We start from the raw sequence: 19,894 nt of genomic DNA, 5'->3' as shown, positions 1-19,894 counted from the left end.
CAGCTAGAGTGAGATGAAGGGTTAACCATCTATGCAAATCTTGCTTAATTTTTTCCCATACAGATGGCAACATTTTGTTGATAAATAGCTTTATGTTTACTTGTGATATTTCTATCTAGGAATTTAAACTGATCTGCAATGATAAAATTGAAGGTGTCCAATCTGGAAAAGCACACTTTTATTCAAAGTAATTCTGAGACCAGAAATCTTTTGAAATTGTTTAAGTGCTGTTAGGACTGCAGGCATAGTATTTTGTGGGTCTGATACAGTATATACACTACTATATCATCTGCATATAGAGAAATGTTCTGTTCAAGTCCTTCTCTGATAATCCCCTTTATCTGATAAGCATTTTGAAAATGAACTGCCAGTGGTTCAATGGAGATTGCAAAAAGTAGTGGTAACAGGGGGCATCCTTGTCTGGTACCACGTTCCAGTTTAAAATAGTCTGAATTAATGTTGTTAATACAAACTGATGCTTCTGGACTGGTATACAGTAGTTTGATCCATGCACAAATGTTTGGGCCAAACCCAAATTTCTCTAATGTAGTGAAAAGGTAGTTCTATTCAATCATATCAAATGCTTTTTCTGTATCCAATGATAATAATATCTCTGGGGCGTTTGACTTTGCAGGTGACTATATTACATTAAACAGGTGTCGAAGATTGGAAGCAAAGTGTTGTCCAAATAAATACAGTTTCATCTTGTGATATTACCGAAGGCAGCACTTTCTCCATCCTTCTAGCTAGGATTTTGGAGAGTATCTTAACATCATTATTCAGAAGTGAAAGTGGTCTGTATGATGCACATTGTAATAAGTCCTTATTTTATTTAGGAAGTTTCAGGTAGAATTTGATTGTCTCTAGCTTTTGTGAATGTTGCTAATAAGAGAGGAGCTAGCTGAGTGGAGAATTTCTTATGAAATCCGACAGGGTAGCCATCAGGATCTGCTGCTTTCCCACTCTGAAGTGACTTTCTAGCATCTACTAATTCTGATAGCGCCAGAGGTTTATTCTTCTGCACTAAGAGTATCTATTTGTGGTATCTGTAATGCATAAAGAAATGCATTAGATTGTGTGTTGTCCTCTTTAAACTCAGTAGAATATAAGGATTTATAGTAGTCTCTAAATGTGTGTATTACTGTATATTTTTATGGTCAATGATTTTATCTCCGTGCTTGTTGGTGATTGCTGGGATTGCATTGTGAACTTCTTACTTGTGGATTTGTAGAGCTAAGAGCTTATTAGCTTTTTCTCCATGTTCATAGAAATGATGCATTGAAAAATGAGTTGTTCAGTTTCTTTGGTTGTTAAGAGGTTGAGCTCTGAATGCAGAGCCTGCCTTTTCCTATGAAGAGCCTCACTTGGGCACCTGGAATGTTCTTGATGTTTGCTGATTATCTCCTGATTCATTTTTGGTCTCCAATTTATTTTTATGGGAAAGATATGTAATAATCTGTCCTTGTAAAAATGCATTCAGAGTTTCCCAGAGTATTCCTGCAGAGATCTATGTGGATGCATTTGTCTCCAAAATATAATCAGTTTGTTTGGAGGTGAATTCTGTAAAATTCTCATCTGATAATTACTGGGGTTAAGACATCAGCTATGAAATGAGTGTGTGGGGCATAGTGATTCAAGCTCCAAGATCAGAGGGACATAATCAGAGATAACAATAGGATCATACTTACAAGATTTGATAGTGGGCAATAAATTATTATCGGTAAAGCAATAATCAATTCTTGAGTAACTCTAATGTATTGATGAGAAGAAGGAAGTGTCTCTTGAGTTTGTATTTAAGAATCTTCATGGGTCTGGTAAGTTAAGACCCTTAACAGCTTGTGTGATTTTTTTGTCTTTGTGGCACTAGATGTTATTGCCACTGTAGTTGATAATATATTCAGGTCTGGATTTAGAACACAGATAAAGTACTCATAAATAAATAGTATTGGGAGTTGATACAAATACATTTTGGATAAAATCTCTATCATTCACATTAGGTACATAAATATTTATCAAAATTACTTTAGATTTGAATAAATTGTCCATCAAAATAAAATAGTGCAATTCAGGATCACATACAAATGATATTGTTTTATGTATTAGGATTCCCACACCTCTAATTTTCTTTGTATAGCTGGAGTAAAAAAGTTGGCCAATCCAATCTCTTTGCAATCAAAACTGGTCCTTACTTATTAAGTCATATAAAGTCTCCTATAAAAATACTATCTTAGCGTTTAGGACTGTTAGGTGGGAGAAAACTTTGTTCTCTTTAGATCGTCATTGAAACCTTTGATGACCATTGAGACCTTACAATGTTCACTGTCTCCATCTTTAGCCAAAGCCATTTTACTTGGACTATGGAGATAAATGTGGAAAACATTCAGTCAATCTAGTAGATCGTGATTGGTTATAACCATTACAAAAAAGATTCTATTGGACCTTGAAAATACCAACATAAATTACTAGGCAGAAACCTGGATGTGCATTTCAACTAGAGCCTCTAAATTAGCCCAGTGTCTGTCTGCTTTGTGATACTGTACCATATCTGTCGGTGGTTTTACCTGCTTTCATCTAGTGCTCCCAGAATAGGCAAACCAGAAACAAATAAGCAAATTGGAAGACAAATAAGCATACCAAGCTCTTTTTAAACTGCTATCTAAAAGACACTGAACATTGCATCACTGCACATGCTGAAAAATATTTTTGCCATGAGGCAGAAAAGTAAGATATTGTATAATTTTATTTTTATATATTGATAGAACTTTATTAGTCACTGGGGATAATCTGGCTTTTTTCAGAATCTCTTTAAATAAATAAATACATAAATAGGAAGACAAATAAATAAGTAAATAAATAAATAAATACACACATACACTATGGTCTGAAAACACACCAGAACAATTAAAAAAGCAAGAATATTCAAAAGAAAGATTGTGATAGTGATTATGGGACTTCAGTGCTTTACCTACTGTAATTTCACTCCAAACCAATGGTTGCCCTTGTCAATACCTCTTCTTCTTCTCCCTCTACAGAAAGGATGATTGATAGACCTTTCATTGCCGATGTCTCGTCCATTTTCCAGCCACCTGAACTCACTTCTTCTGCTTCCCAACTCTTACAACCGGCTTTTCCACCATCTTGAATTAGTCAATTCTTGACTCGTGTCTGAAGAAGACTGCTTGTTATTATTTTCTTTTAAGCATTTTGATTTAAGATCTTGCAATAATATGGGGATCACTTCAGTGTCCCAAACTTTCATGACCTTTCTGTTTTATGTTCTTACATTATATGCAATATTGTTCCAAATAAATTGATAACAAGATATTTAGCCATCTAATATTTTTAAAATATATGTAACGAAAACAACAGTACATATTTATTAACTTATGAATAGCTTCTCTAGTTTTTCTCCTTTTTTATTTTTTTATCCAAAACTTTGTTTGGTGGCCTACAGATACAAATAAATAACATTATGTCTTGCAAAGGGGCAGGTAACCCAGCTCATGTTAACGGTGTAAAAGACCAAAAAAATGGAAGCCATGGATTACTAGAAGAAGGCTATTGTGATTTTCTTCCAGACCAAGAGGTGGAAACAGAAATATTTGTGAAATAAATAGGATTTAAAGCACAGAGTAGGCAGTCTAAAGGCAATTTTGCACCATGGGTATCTTCAAAGGATGCTCTTTGCTCACAAATGTACTGTAGCCGTTTTCTTCAGGGAGTAGAAGAAGGTACAGGATATGTATAATATAACTTTGCTCATTAAGATGATTTCAGGAGTGTGTCCAGAAGTAATCTTGGAATGGGGTTTAAAGGACAGTTGAGCTAAAACTTTCTGGCACCAGAAAGTGGTCATTGAGTTGATTATACAATTAGCATCCCATCAGGTCACATAATGTATAAAAGTGGTGGCCATTTTCACTTAGTTTCTATATTGAATACCTTGACTCCAGTGATACTGAGAGAGGAAGAGCATTGTGACACATTTGACAGAAGTTTCAGTTACTAAAGACAGATCAGCTTGCTGACATTTTAAAAAAGCAGTAGTAACACTGACATTGTCATAAAAGTCAGAGAAAAAAATGGCATCAGTGGAGGCAACTGAAGGCAAAAAACCTACTTGACGGCATTTACAGTATTTGATATAGGCAAGTAATTCTGGATCATTTGACTAAATACAAAATGTAATAAAAACCATAGTTTTGACCCTATGAGGCCTCAGTAGTTGGCCCCTATTAATCAGTCTTCCTTATACTATAAAACAGGAAGAGGCCTACATATCAGGGTGGTTGGTAGCTTGAGTTCGCTAGTTTGCCATTATGAATATTGAGTTAATACACAACCTTGGTCTGACCCAGGAGAAAGCAATAGTTTACAACTTAAAAGTATTCCAGTTTTTCTAAGGATGTTTCTCCATCTGCAGAGTGTTAAAGCAGTAGCCCTGTGCATTATTTTCTCTAGAGCTACATGGATTATGCTGCTTTCATAAGGAATGTCAAGAGTCCAACAACTTCCGGTGAGCTGCAGCCTTCCTTGTAATTACTTTGTTTTTCTGCTCATTTTAAAATTAACTATAAAGCTGGTTAAAGCTGCCATGCTTTCCCATTCCCGTTTATTTTTTTAAGACCCTGCAAAACACTTTCTGGATTGCTGTGTATTTTTGTGATTGGAATTGCTTTGCACAGTATGTATTCAATACAATGATTCTCTATAAAGTTTTTATTCTTACATTTGCATAGTATTTGGTAAATTGGGCAATGTGTTGGTGGAAGAGGTAGTGATAAGTGACAAAGCAAGTCTTAGTGTCCCAGAATAAGTCTAAAAGAACTTGACTTATTCTGGGAATAAAGAATTTGGGTACTAGTGCACATTACATCTCTAATAGCAGGCAGAAATAGATTTGGGTCCCTTTTTAATGAGATTTTGGTCATAGGTGTGAGGACTAGCACACTGCTAGCCAGGGCTGGCTCTGCCTTATAGGTGAGGTCAACTAGCCTTGGGGAATCACATTTTTCAAATGATAAAAGATGACTTTATTGGCTTTGGGAGGGATGGCCTTGGGTGATCTTTGGAAGCCAGCCCCTTATTTTCCCTAACACTAAGCACCCTGGCCCCTTCTCAATCTTTGATCTTATATGCATGTACAACTAGCATAAATCTCCATGGGGAATCTCTTGAATCTAAGATTCATGCACGACTTGCATAAAAATCCAAGGGGAGCTCAGAGAGGACAACACAAACCCCCAAAAAAGAGAAGCCATGGATTATTAGAACAAGGCTAAAAGCTCTCTGATCTACAACAACAATATATATAGCAATTGCCCAAGCCTTTGTGGTTTGGGCTTGACATTTTCACTTTTGCCTAGGGCAGCAAAATAGCTATAGCCAGCACTGCTATTGGCAGCCACTTCAATCCTATGGCCAAGGTCAATGTCTCTGTCTCTCTCCCTTACTCTAAACAGACAGATCCATTCCTTTCTTTCCGACCATGTATAACGAAATGGTATTGATGGACTTTTGTTAAAGGCAGAAACTGAACCAGGGTTCTTTTACTGGGTTGAGAGCATCCAAACTGCATAGAAAATAAGCAGTTACTGTTACACTCATTTTAAATTATGTAATGCAGGGATTATGATTGCAATCCTGACATACTGTACATAAAAAAGTGATTTGAGATATGGAAAGAAGACATCGTGTCTAAATCGGCTTGGTCAGAGGATTGAGCATTAGCACACTGCTGGACAGGGCTGGCTATAACTTGCAGGTGACACAGACAGTTGCCTTGGAGGATAGCATTTTTGAATAATAAACGATGCATTTATTGGCTTTGGGAGGTTTGGTCTTTTGGAGTGTTCTTTAAATGGAGAAAAACAGTCCTAGTAATCTAGTTACAAAAATCAAGACCTCATAGTAAACTAATCATTAAACTTAATGTCAAAGAGCAATGTCAGTCATACACTCAACTACTTTTGAATAAATGCTTTTAAGTAAGAGCTGTTAAGTAGAGTAAGTTATGTTGCACAATTTCATCAAATAGTTTTTTTTCTTTGCACTAAATGTTTTACCTTGATTAGATACTTCCCTGATATTTGATATTATGTCATGTTGTTGTTTTCAAGAGACTTTGCCTTGTGTGTATGTGGTAGAGTCCTCTGATGGACTGTCTAAGTCTAAGATGATGCCCTGTCTTGCAAATCTGGCTAGCATAAGCACTGGCGAAAAGATGAAATAAGATTAGATTTTTTCTTTTTTTGGTTTAGGAATTTTAACAAAGGGACCCTTAAAAGCAAGTATACAATTTTTTAGTAATAACAGTATGATGTGACAGAACATCTAACTTAATGAGCAAATAAAGTGTCTATGTTCAAAGCCCTGCAGAGTTATCCTGAAGTCTAGCTAAATGCTCAAAGCTGTATCAGGATGAATTAGGGTTGGGGCAATTTTTGAAGGATTCATTTCTGGTAACTTTCATTTTCTAATTATTAAAGGTCCTCTTAGAAAGAGGAAACATGTTATCAATATTTTTACATTTGGCTCTTCCTTCTTTATATCCACCTATATCTTCCAGTACAGGTATGTACGAGGCAGGAGTTATTGCTACAGTACTAGACACCATGCAAGAAGCAGCTTGACTAATCAAACCTTACATGTTTATCTTTAGGATGTTGGTTGAAACCAGTGTAACTGTTAACTCCATATAGTCAGTGAATGAGCCGGCACTGGAACATATGACTTGGGAGGTGTTGCAAATCAAATATATTCATATAGTTGTTATGTTATTATTAAGTATCAATTGTATGTATGTATTTGTACATTGTCAGGAAATGGAAATTCACTACAAACTTCAATGGGTATGGGTGGGGTTGGATGCAAACTAAAGCATGTACAAGTGGATATGGGTAGTAATTGCATTGGACATAACTGAGTTTGGGTTTGATTTTCTGTAAGCACTCCAAAACTATTTCTCACCCTATCATGAAAAGTGGGCCTAGCAATCCTGTCAGTGCTGTCACTTGTTTTCACGAGCTGATTGACTATCTTGAGTCATTTTTCTTAGATGAAAATGACTGTAAATTGAAATCCTCATCTGTAGATTTAGCTACTGCTTCACCACTGTGCTCCAGTGCAATATCTAAAAGATACTAAAAGAAACTGCCACTGTTCCAACTCCTGATTTTGCCCCTCACTCTAGAACAAGACTCTAAAATACTTGAACATCTCACATGAGGTAGATACTCAAGCAATACCTAAAGAAAACAAACCATTTTTTCTGGGAGAGTACCAGGACCTCAAACTTTGAAGTGCTGATTCTCATAACAACAGCATCATATACAGATGTGATGTGAACCATTCCAGTGTGTTTTACAGATCACAAATAGATTATGCTAAGAGAACAACAACATCTGGAGACAGCACAGATATAATACTTAAATTCCCAAACTGGATACTTTCCAATCTTTGCCTGTTTCTCAATATACTGTCCATGAAAATAATGATCAGGAGGAAATGACACACATATTGAATGAATATAGTTAATGCTAATCTTTCATATCTCTAAATGTACATATCTGGGCTTGGAATATCATGCATTGGTAGCTCCAAAACACAATACACTTGAAACACAATATACAAGATCATGAGATACACTCTCAAAGGCATCTTCCAAATCCATAAAGCACATTCTAGAAAGATCATCAAATTTCCACGAACCCACAGATCTTGGTGTAAGTGTATAGAGTTGGCCCACTGTTCCACACCCGTGGTGGAATCTGAATTATACTTGATCTGAGGGTCAGCTATTATTTCCAGGCATAGGCAATCCCTGAGTGGTTGAGGTGCCTTATCCCTCACTATGATTTATCAGTGAATGGCATGACCTGTAGATGGTGTCTCAGAGCCCCAAACCTCTGACACAGCTGCACAGACACCAGTCCTTTGATCAAAAAATCTTTTAATCAAACAACACCTTTTTACCTTCCAAAACATCATTTGTTCCCACGCTCTCTATTCTCAATTTCTTCCACGTAATCTTTGTCCACCTCCTCCTGACTATGAAGCGAGATAGCTTCTTTTATGCTGGGCCCAGGAGTTCTTCAGGTACTAGGACACTGCACCAAGGAAGCACTTATAGATCTGATAGAATCACCATAAAGCAAAGTAGTCCTCTCCAGGCAGCACCCCCAGATGGCATCCAGTGAATCCAACAGGGCTGCCCTTCATAACTACACTTCCCATGCTACCCTACAGATGTGCAAACCAGAGGCATGTCAGTGGAGCAGTGCCAGCTATCATACTGGGGGCACAACTGTTCTCAGCAGGCAGTCACCCCCCCAGTCGAACCATTACATCTTCATCACAACTGAGAAAGGGAATAGAAATCTTTTCTGGTTGGATGTGCAGTCATAAAAACATCAAAAATTTGACAGACAAGAGGAGACCATTCAGTCCAACTAGCCTGGTCATTTAGCTGGTCGGGTAAGAGACCTCTCTCCATCCCAGTCCGGATGCCAGTCCATCTATCTATATATGTCAGTCACTATAGATTGAATAGCATGACATCAATGTAACCCATTTACAGTAACAGCCTTGGTGACCAGGTCATACCTTATTTGGGAGAATTCTGGAAGAAGCTCAGTAACAGGGTTTTTTGTAATCATCATTAAAATAACAAATGATGAAAAATTCCCTGGGTGAATGGCATTGCATTCATCCTGAACAGTTCCAGATAATTGCCAAAATGCTTCAAAGCCGTACTGGTGGTTCATGGTCCATGGCGATATAAAACCCAATTGAGGAACTTTAAGAAGATGCTTTCCCATTACATAAATAGTACATTTGTGTTTAAATACCATATATGTATGATATTTACAACTTCAGAATGTGTGGTAAGCACAAAAGTATAATGCCACACATATTTTTCTTATTCAATGCATTTGTATCATGAGAGACCATCTCAAAATTTTATGCAGCTTTGGGACAATTGCAAATGTTCACGAATGGTGTGCATATCTCACCAGTTAAGATAAAGAACATATAACCCTGTCTGGTTTTGATCAGGACTCTCTTCATCATATATAATGTGTAGCACACATAAAAAAGAATAGCACAGTGTCCTTTAATTTAAATAGTACTTTCATCTCAGATTGATATGCCACTAATACAGTCCTTCTCTTCTCTTTGTTCCTTTCTTCATATTAACAATTCATACCATTTCTGTGAATCTATGAATACTAAACATTTTAAATTTTAAAATGCCCATTTTTAGCCTTTTATAATAAAACATGGTGGTAAAGTGCAATACACATGTTTACAACTGAGCTGAAGCAGCAGGCCTCCAGCTGTTCAGTTCCTGAACTCTACACTTGCCAAAGAACATTCTTTAATTGTGTCTCTGCAGTGGCAGCATCTAATTAGATATTTTTGTTAAATAAATTAGAATGTGAAAATGCATAGTTTTGGTTCAGTTTATTTATAGCATTAATGACCACATCTGTTGTCTTTTACTTTATGGGTTATAATCTCTAACAAATAAAATCTATAAGAATAACATAAACAAAATATATTGATGCTGACAGAGAGCAAAACAGGGACAATAAAAAAGAGGGTCTACCGTGTCATTTTATACACGGGATTCATGTTATTCTAACAACCCCCTTCTGCAGCACTGTGTGGGACCAATCAATTTTTCTTTTGCTGCAATTTTCAATCATTTCTTATTTTTGTACTGCCTGTTTTATATCACTGCTTGTTGTCACAGAGTGTATTAAAATTACATTGACAACCAAATCAATTAAATAATGTGTTATAAGAGGAAAAGGAACACAAAAACATGAGAAGAAGTTTTATGGGAATAGTCTGCAGGGAATGCAATAACTGAATCAGAATTCAGGATCTGGCAACTGGATTTAGAAGATGCACATTAGATTGCTTTGATTGTTAGGACCAGAATTCTAAGTGTGACCTAAAAATCCAGAAACATTGTTTGCTACTTATTGAAACACAATCTTACCACCTCAGACAAGATTAGAAATGAGTACATTAGAGGGTCAGCTCAAGTTGGACGGTTGGGAGACAAGGTCAGAGAGGCTAGATTGCGATGGTTTGGACATGTGCAGAGGAGAGATGCTGTGTATATTGGGAGAAGGATGCTAAGGATAGAGCTGTCAGGCAAGAGGAAAAGAGGTAGGCCTAAGAGAAGGTTTATGGATGTGGTGAGAGGGGACATGCAGGTTTGTGGGTGTAACAGAGCAAGATGCAGAAGATAGAAAGATATGGAAGAAGATGATCCGCTGTGGCAACCCCTAACAATAACAGCCGAAAGAAGAAGAAGGTATTAAGAGGAGATGAAATGGCCATGATGGACACCTTTAAGAGGGACAACATTCTCAAATTGTTTGCCTTTTTCACAGCATTAACATTCATCCAGTTTTCAGGATATACACATTTACAACTTTGTGGTTTGTACAGGATTACAAATATAACAATTGGCACAAGGCCACTCTTTGTTGTTTAGTCCAGCAAAGAAGCCTCATTACTCCAAGATATCTTCAGATTATGATGCCATAGTTTCCAAGATGGACTCCATTTGCACTGTTAAACAGTACCTAGCTGAGAAGTCTGTATGTTTATTGACAGGGTATGTGTCACACACGTGCGACTAGGAAGATGTTGTATGGACCAAGCAAGGGTAATTCCACGCCAGGCCAGGGGGTGGCGGGATGCACTAAACCTTCTCTTGTTGTCTCTACAGACCAGCCACGGGAAAACCTGTCTGATTTAAAACAGATGACGTCACTTCCGGTTCCGGCGCCTAGAAGAATATCACTTCCTGTTACAGCTGACTAATGAAGAAACCTCACTTCCGGTCCCCATACATCACTTCCACCCAGGAATAATATAGGGGTGGCTGCCCAAACCTTTTTTTTAAGTATGTTGAGTGAATTCCTTTTACAGTGGCGTTTTCGGCAGGATGGTGACCTCCTGGAGAGAATGGAAGTCAGTACCAAACAAAGACTTGACACACTACACCAAATTCAAGAAAAGTCAGTTAGGTAAGTACCACTCCCAAATTGCCAAGTGGGGGTCGGTCGGGACGTGTCAGGGAAAACTTGAGTATGCTTCGACCCATCATCCTGTTAAAGGTCTGGGGAAAAGTAGAAACGGGAACCACAGGATAGAGCCTGGTGTGTCTGTGGACACATTGAGGACTTATTATGGACTCCTGAGCATGGGGACTGCCCCTAAATATCCCAAAAAAGGCAAGCCTTTTGATAAAGGTGGGAGAAACCCAGGCTGGCAGGTGAAAAACTTAATGGCCTGGACCTATAAACCTGATACCTCAGTGAAAAAACAGGCCATGGCTTTGTGGGCTAAGGTGGTCAGGTGGTTACAACCACACAAGAAATCGAGCCACCAAATAGCAGAGCAGGTGGCCGGCACTTTGCTGCTTCATGCCCTACCTGGAAAAATTGCCCAGCCAGCCTGGGGCTTTACTTATATTGTCGCGCTAGCCGAGGCAATCGAACTCCTCAAGGCAGAAACCGGCTTGGGCGTATCAGAACAGGACTCTTGTGAACTCGGGCGTACTTACGTCCCTAACATAGAGTCTCGGAGCTACAATGCAAAGCATGCTCGAGTGGAACCTGGGACGCGTCGGCTGGCTCCGAGAAACAACGACAGGGTCTGTGGAGTGATATGGGGGGAGGCGCGGTGTTCACTCGCTAACCCTCTGGCCTTTACACATACGGGAGAAGTGTTAGTCAGTGGAGTTAAAGCTGTAACTTTATTTGATTCCGGCAGTAACATTTCCATTGTTGCTCGCCAACTGGTACTACCGCGACAATGGTTAAAAATTAAAACCCGCATTACCTGCATTCACAGGGATGTCCAGAATTATAAATCTGCCAAATGTTTTATATGCCAGGACGGCGTATTAAAAAAGTTGATGGTGGCTGTGATGGATAATCCTCCTTTCCCCGTGATATTAGGCAGGGATTGGGTAGACATTAAAAGCAGTAACACAGACGCTTCTTCCCCAAAATTGCTAGGTCTAGTCACAGACGCGGAATCAGCGCCCTCAACTTCTTCCACGCTGTGTATACAGCCGGTAGGGGAGCGGAGTTCGGCCTCTGGTGATGACGGGGTGACACCCGGGTCGTCTCAGCCAAATACGCCATCATCAAGCGCAGCTGGGAGGCTGGGAAGAAGAGGCCCTTCCGTCAACAAATATATTGGAATATATCGCACAATTATGCGATAGATTTGAAAAAATCAGAACTATATTAAAAACACATATGGAAAAGGCGCAAACAGCCCAGAATTGAGTTCTGTGAATACTGGACACATTCCAGGGAATGATGGGCTGCCTGGAAACTGACTGTCTACGTTTCTGGCTTAGTAAAAGATTTGATTGATTCTTTGGTTTTGACCCGTGCACGTTCTTCGTTTTGATCATGTTACATCTCCTAATCCTTTAATTAATATTCTCTCGTCAGACAGAACACCCAGTTTTTAACACTAGATAAGGATGTCAACTCTTTTCTTTCTTTACAGTAGCCTCTAGCTACCATTCTACATTCTTATTGACTGATTACTTCTATTGTAGCTCTCTATGTTTTTCTCTCTATATTCTGATAATACCCTTCTTTAACTTGACAATACTCCATCAGACACCCCTGGTTTTGTTCTCTAGTTCTTAATCTATTTAAATGTCTTGGGTTATAATATTAGCTTGCCCAAATCAACTGTTCCCTTGTGGAATTCCTCCTGTTACTAACATACATTTCCTTCATCAATTGTGGTAACTAAACCATTCAAGTACTTGGAAATTGACATAGTCCTGCAGTCGGAGACACTGTTACTTTAGACTATCCTTGTCAAATCTTTCAAAATGTTAAGGAGTCTCTTACATTTTTGGTGACTCACTCCCACCATTTATCATGTTATGTGCCAGAATGGCTTTTATCAAAATGATTACAGTTCCTCTAATCAAAAATATTGGGAAAAGTACTTGCCATTTTTCTCTGGAATAAGAAAATTCCTTTTACAAAACACTTCAATCTGTTTTGTAATAAGGTGGAGAGTAGAGTGTTTCTACCAGTTATAGGAGCATATCATTGGGCACTGGCTCTTCTCAATCCACTTTATGCTTTTCCATGGAAGCTCACATATTTGCCCCAGATATCTTACGGCTCTTCGTTACCATGAAACTAGTGGCTGCCCAAGATTTCTTATTGAGTACAATCAATTTGTTTAATCCAGTAATCTATCTCATCTATTTCTTGGAACTCTGTTTTTAACAATATTGGCCTTTCATCCAAAAGTTCAAACTACTAACATGTCTACCAAGGTTGATTTTTCAAAAATAAACAAAATCTATTCAAAGCGTTGAAGTACAATCTTTTCATGCAGGAGTCCAAATTTAAACATGGCAGATGTTCTAGCTATGATGGTCTCCAACAGAAACAGGAAGGTTCGGGCAGATAGACACTGTAAGTGACATTGGGGTTGGAAAAGCTGTCAATCTTTCAGTCTGCAGAGGAAGGAAAAGAGAAGGTATCATCAAACAGTACCAATCCCTGGAGCAACAGAGAAATAGAACTTAAACTGTACCCTAAGAATATACATGTGAAACACATGGTAGAATCCCAATCATTCACAACCCGAATAACTGAGTTTCCGCATTATCAGAGGCAGACCTGTATAATTCATAAAAGCTTTGCCATGAATACTTTACTGGGGACATAAATACTATACTATATTATACTGCACACCTCGGCTATTGTCAGTGTGTCACCAGCACTGGCCAATGTGCACATGATGTACTACTTTGTTTACTCTAAGATTTTTGTGTACTGTATATACATTTCAAAGTGTTGCAGTGAACTGCCATGGAAACTACAAACCACATTCTTTGGCTCAGAGTTAAGTACTTCGTGGCATAAGCTAAATAGAGAGCTCCATCTGTCAGATGGCCATCTCTAATCACTTTCCTGGTGGCATCAACTGATTTCTCTCTGCGTCAGCCCACACCTTCTCTAGCATTGCCAATATGTTCCATCATTCTCAGTACAAATCCCAACCTTACTGCCAATTAAATTGCTGTGGACATCACAAAGCATCTCATGTGGAAGATTCGTGCTGCGGTGAACTATGAAACTGTGGACGCTAGCTCCAAAGGCAAATGTTGTATGGCATGAGCTAAATGGAGAGCTCCCTCATTTAGTCACGCAGGGTTCCCTGGTGATGTCAGCTAATCTTTATCTTTCTGTGTCAGGTCCCACCTTCTCTGTACAGCATTACTACTTCCAGGGGCCATTCATTTAATCTGAGTTTTCAGCTATCTGCGGTAGCAAGAGTCCACTTTACCACAGATAATCTGGATTCTACTGTATACTGTATATAGTATACATACTGTATATACACAAAGAACTGTTAAAAAAAAAAACTTTCAGAAATTCCCTTTTAGTCATCTTCAGTATACTTCCTTTGAGCTGCAATACACTTGTTTCAGTGCTTCTCCCATTCCTGGAAACACATCCTGTACCTATCTTTTGTTTCCATGTCAAGAACTTCCTGTGTATTTTCCTGTATTTCTCCTGTGATAATAAATCTACCTTTCAGTCTCAGTTGTAATTTTGGGAACAGAAAAAACAAAAGCCACATTGCTTTTGATCAAAAACTCTTTGACTGACAACGTGGTGTGTGCAGGTGTGATTTTCTGGGGCAAAACACAGCTTTTCATGCCACACTGCTCTGTACAATGTTTTTTTTCTGATGCTTTCCCTTTGACACCTGAGCATTTAGTGTAATGTCAATAATTAACAGTGTGTTCTCAGAGTACAAACTCTTCATGAACAAGTTCATCAATGTTGAAAAATGCAGTCATCTTTGTGTCTTGAAAATCTGCCACGTTCGCTTGAAAAACAAGTCACCGAAGTCACCTGTGTGATTGTAGAATAAATGGCAGAAAAATGAAATATGCACTTGATCAGCACAACACAATGCCACTTGGTGGACTGATGAACCAGACTGTAGGCGCACAATACCTAGGTGAATATCCAATAACTACACCTTGGTCCAGTGCTATTGACTTATTCCAGGAATTTTAGGGTTCCACCTCCATATATGAGGGATCAGTGTCTGGGCTTTATGTGGTACTGGACCTTTTTTTCAAACACGCAGCAAACTTGACACCTTCCTAGTTGTCTGCCTTAATTTAGCAATCACACTTTAGATTAGAAGAATGTGGAGGCATCGTCCTTGGAAGCATTTAGCTGATGACAGGAGCAGTGAAGAAGGAAGCAATCTGGGTAGGACAGTGAAAGAACAGAATAGCATGTAAGTGATCCAGCTTTAAAGCCTCCAAAGTATGTGCAATAAGTACCTTACATGCTACCATTTGCAGCTGATCCCACACCGGTAAGCCTTAGTTATTACAGCGTATTTCTTTCAAATTTGAAAGGTGTTTAAAAATGTGTTTTCTTTGTGTCTGAACCAGCCCCAGTGAAGGATGGTTCTGTGCAATCGGCCACATCATATGTTTATGGTAATGTGGATCGAAACCTTTTCTCAGAGTAATATGCACAAGTCACTTGACTAACCCCAGAAAAGGCACCCATCCATTGTAGTAATCCAAACAATTGAAATAATTTATTGAACGATATGACAAACATGCAAGAGTCTGTGAAATCTGGATGTGAAGAATGAAAGTTATATTGAAAAAAAATCTTATTTTGTTTTTTTGGTTTTAATTTGTCTGGTGTTGTTTCTAGATTGATTTTGAAGAATTTGTTGCATAACTTCTGAAAATTGTATCTGCTTGACTGTCAAAAAGGACCAAAAGAAGGTAATTCCATGCCAGGCCAGGGGGTGGTGGGGTGCAGTAAACCTTTCTATTTTATCTCTGCAGACCAGATATGGGAAACTCTGCCTGATTCCCATGATGTCACTTTTTGGTCCCGCCCTAATGACATCACTTTCTGGTCCTGGCCCCAAGAACGGCACTTCCAGTTCCAGTCCCAATAACGTCACTTCCGGTTTCTACTCCAGATAACATCACTTCCACCGACCAGCCATAAAACAAAAAACAATCACCTCTTTGCAATCAGTTCTGTTGTGTACTCAATCTGTACACGTTTGTGCAACCAAAACCTCATTTTTACAGCCTGAATCACGTATACAGGTGGTTGCCCCAATCCTATTTTGGTGTCAAAGTCTATTTATTTCACACTGTATAGTATTACTTTCTTGATATTAAATTAATAAAATGTAAAAAAAAAAAAAAAAGTTACCTTCTGCTCAGGGCAATGGCTAAAATTGACTATGCTTGAGTGTGACACAATCCACACCCACTGAATGAAGTTTTGAATTGTGATACTATACATTAACTAAGGTATTGTGCATTTCAATGTTCAGAACCAGTCACAAGGAATTAAAATAACAACAAAAAAGAAGTGTTTTTCAGACCTAATTAGCATAAAACTATTAACTGTCCTTAATGGGCTAATCTATTGTAATATGTCTCATTACAGATTCATTAGACTGACATGCCTCCTTATAAAGAAAACCTTATCCTGCCCTGGGGCACTTTGGAATGATAATAAATTAGTCCATATTATCTTGTCACTTTTGCTATGTCCTCATTTTACTAATGACATTCTATTAAATGGCCACCGATGCAAAATTATTGCATTGGATTCTGCTTAGCTGCATCTTTTACAAGGGCAAGAGGCAAAATCAAACAGCATTCACAGCAGATGACATCTAAATACAAAGGTTATTAATTTCATTAAATCATCAGGATGCCTATTTCTTTGTATAAGGTCCTGTTTTATGTATAAAATAAGTTTTCCTACTTTATGTTTTGAGCAGAGCAGATGGGTTTAGGGTGATAGCCACAAGACCATCTGAGGTGCACAGTAGAAGGTGTGGATTTCTACTCCTTCTCATCTAATTTTTAAAATTTCAACCTGATGGGCATTAACCCTGAGTATGATTTGGGTTGGAAATTCTATGCATTTTTGGTTAACCACGTCTCACATTCGGTTTGAAGCTTAATGATACTCTTTATAGTGCTAAGCCTGAAGAATTCTTGGGACAGTATTCTGCTAGTGGATGAACATAACATCATGCTACACAAAATTCACAAATTCTTCAATGCTTTCTGCCACTTTATTGTAAATCTATAGTAACATCAATATTCACGAGTTGGGTGGAGGTTCCAACAAAAACACAATGGTCAACAAAAAGCTCTAACGGCAGTTTAAGAACATACTAAAGCTGAACCATTACTTGAGTCAAGCGATAGTGATGATGATATGAATTTGTTATCAGACTTTAACATGGAAACTGAAACTAATGCATGATATGGCATTTTAAGACCGAACTGCATTGATCATTTTTGGTTGATTTGGACGCATCAAACTTCACTCTGGTGCAACAGTAGCTGTGTTAAAAAAAGACAAAAGGACAAGCAACATGTTAGCCCCCTAAACACTGTTCATAATGTGGCAACTGTCAGTGTTCATGTCAGGTGAAATGTGGAAGTCACCTAGACTTGGACTGTGTGGCAGCCTAATAATAATATAAGGGGTGCGTTGACCGTGTGGATCAGACACTGACATTCTACCCTCTTGTGCTCAAGCAACAGAAAAGATAATATAAGTTGTTGTTGTTGATAAGAAAAGATACATGCATTTACGTTCCTTATTACAACATTAGCCTGTACGTTGGTGACTACCTAAAAACATATCACACAAAGGACGTGTAATAAAACTGTACCGGTACAGCAGTGGACACTGGACATACCTTTCTTACTTTAATTATGTTCACATTTTGGAACTTACATGTTTGGTTACAGAAGTCTGTATTTATGTAATGGCAGTATATTTGCATAAAGAAATACCTCTTTGAAGTAAAACTGCAAGTTCTTCCTTGTAACCCCCATATTTTTGCAGTCTGATAAACAAAAACGTAATAATGGGTAGCAAAATAATTTTTCAGTGCGTTCTGAATGCTTTTTGTGGTTATGAAAGCTGATTTATCCCAGCAAAACTTGAACACACCCTACAGTATATCAGAAAAACAGTATTTCCTTCACCACTGGGTAACGTAAACTGCATACTGGAAACATTTGGTAACATCCAGTGAGTAAAACAACTGTCTACGGATGTATTATTAATGTTTTACTGTTATTAAGTAATGTCAATCTAATATAGGTAAATATGTTAATATTACAGATATTTTATACATTAAAGGTTATATCATTGAACTATTTAGCTTGAGTTGGCTTCATCTGAAGTAACATGTAAATTAACAAGTGAAACAGTTCAATTCAATACTAATGATGATACAATTATAATTGTTGACAGCTATCATTTTACTGAGACACTGGTCTAGGTGCCTCCTGATTGTTTTTTGACAGTTAAATGATAGGCAGCTCAGTAACCATTAAACTGTGTTAATCTACAACCAAATTTTTTACAGTGATAAGTAAATGAATTAATACAAAATTTACGTGTTTTCAGGAGAATTGATTAATTAATTGTTCAGATTTAGGCAAACAAAAATATACATTTTTTCATTACATAAAAAATATGATAAAATTACCATATTATTTTTTTGTGTTATAATTATGAAAAAGCCACGTGCTGGCCACATAAGATATTTTCACTTAATATATAATATTGTTTATATGTGAAATTCTCTTTTTGTGATTTAAGTATATGTAATTATTATTAGTAGTACTTTTAACATTTTCTCTGAGCAATTTTTAAAGGATTCCTATTAATGAAATTCACAATTTTCCATTGATAGAAGTGTCATAAAGGCAACTCCAAGTTCTGCATTTTCTTTTAAATCGAACCCAATAATATGTTTGATTTACAACTGCTGATGCCATTCTGGAGTTCCGATACTGCACACAACATAATATAATATAGACGTTTCCCAACTTTTATGCTGTACTGTGTACAAAAGTGTTTCGGTGTTCTCAGTCACTTAGTGTAGCCATTCAATAGCTAGAAAAAATTGACAATATATAGCGATAAAGCAATTTTATTAGTAATAGAGTTAGTAATAAGCCACTGGGAGACCAGCATTTGAATTCCGTAACATACGCCAGTGGAAAGGGTAGAAAATTGCCAAGTGTTACCAATGTAATAACTGACCAAGTGATGGGGTCAAAAACAGTGATTTGCTTAGTTCCTACACGTTTTGGTGACAAATAACAAATGTCATAGGAATTTTTATATGAACGGAAGAGAGTCATGCAGAGACCTTTTGATGTGCAGTGATCCAAAGGGAGGTGGAGTACATCCAGAACATTTAAAATGTTCTGGACACAAAACAGTGCCTGCTTATATTTATGCATTCTTTACTTTTACAGAAAGTGATTTTATAATATTGACAATATTAGCAAAAAAATGTCTAATTACTTCTTCTTTTGGCTGCTTCCATTAAGGATTGCCACAGCGGATCATCTTTTTCCATATCTTTCTGTCCTCTGCATCTTGCTCTGTTACACCCAAGAAAATGTCTAATTACTAAATATGTTTAATTAACAAATAATACTCTTTTTGTACGAAGCATTTGCTTATTTACTGTATCATAAACAAGAGGACAGAGTCAATCTAAGAATTACCATGTAATTGCCTGCAATGTTAAATGGAATTTCTTTCCATCTTAAGAACAAGAGTTCATGCTAGCACATCAAATCAAAGTTTTTCCCACCGAATGTTATCGACTGAGGGAGACAGAGAGAATGAGCAAGTGAGTTCCAAATTTCTTCTACTGAAAATATATTTAAAAGATAATCTATAAATCGTTTTCATGATTAGAAACCAATCACAAACTTGGCCTGCACCAGATGGTGTACCTGAAGAACCAACCCAAT

The sequence above is a fragment of the Polypterus senegalus genome, chromosome 8 (assembly GCF_016835505.1).
Source record: "Polypterus senegalus isolate Bchr_013 chromosome 8, ASM1683550v1, whole genome shotgun sequence".
Lineage (NCBI taxonomy): Eukaryota > Metazoa > Chordata > Cladistia > Polypteriformes > Polypteridae > Polypterus > Polypterus senegalus.
Note: the sequence above shows the minus strand (reverse complement) of the source record.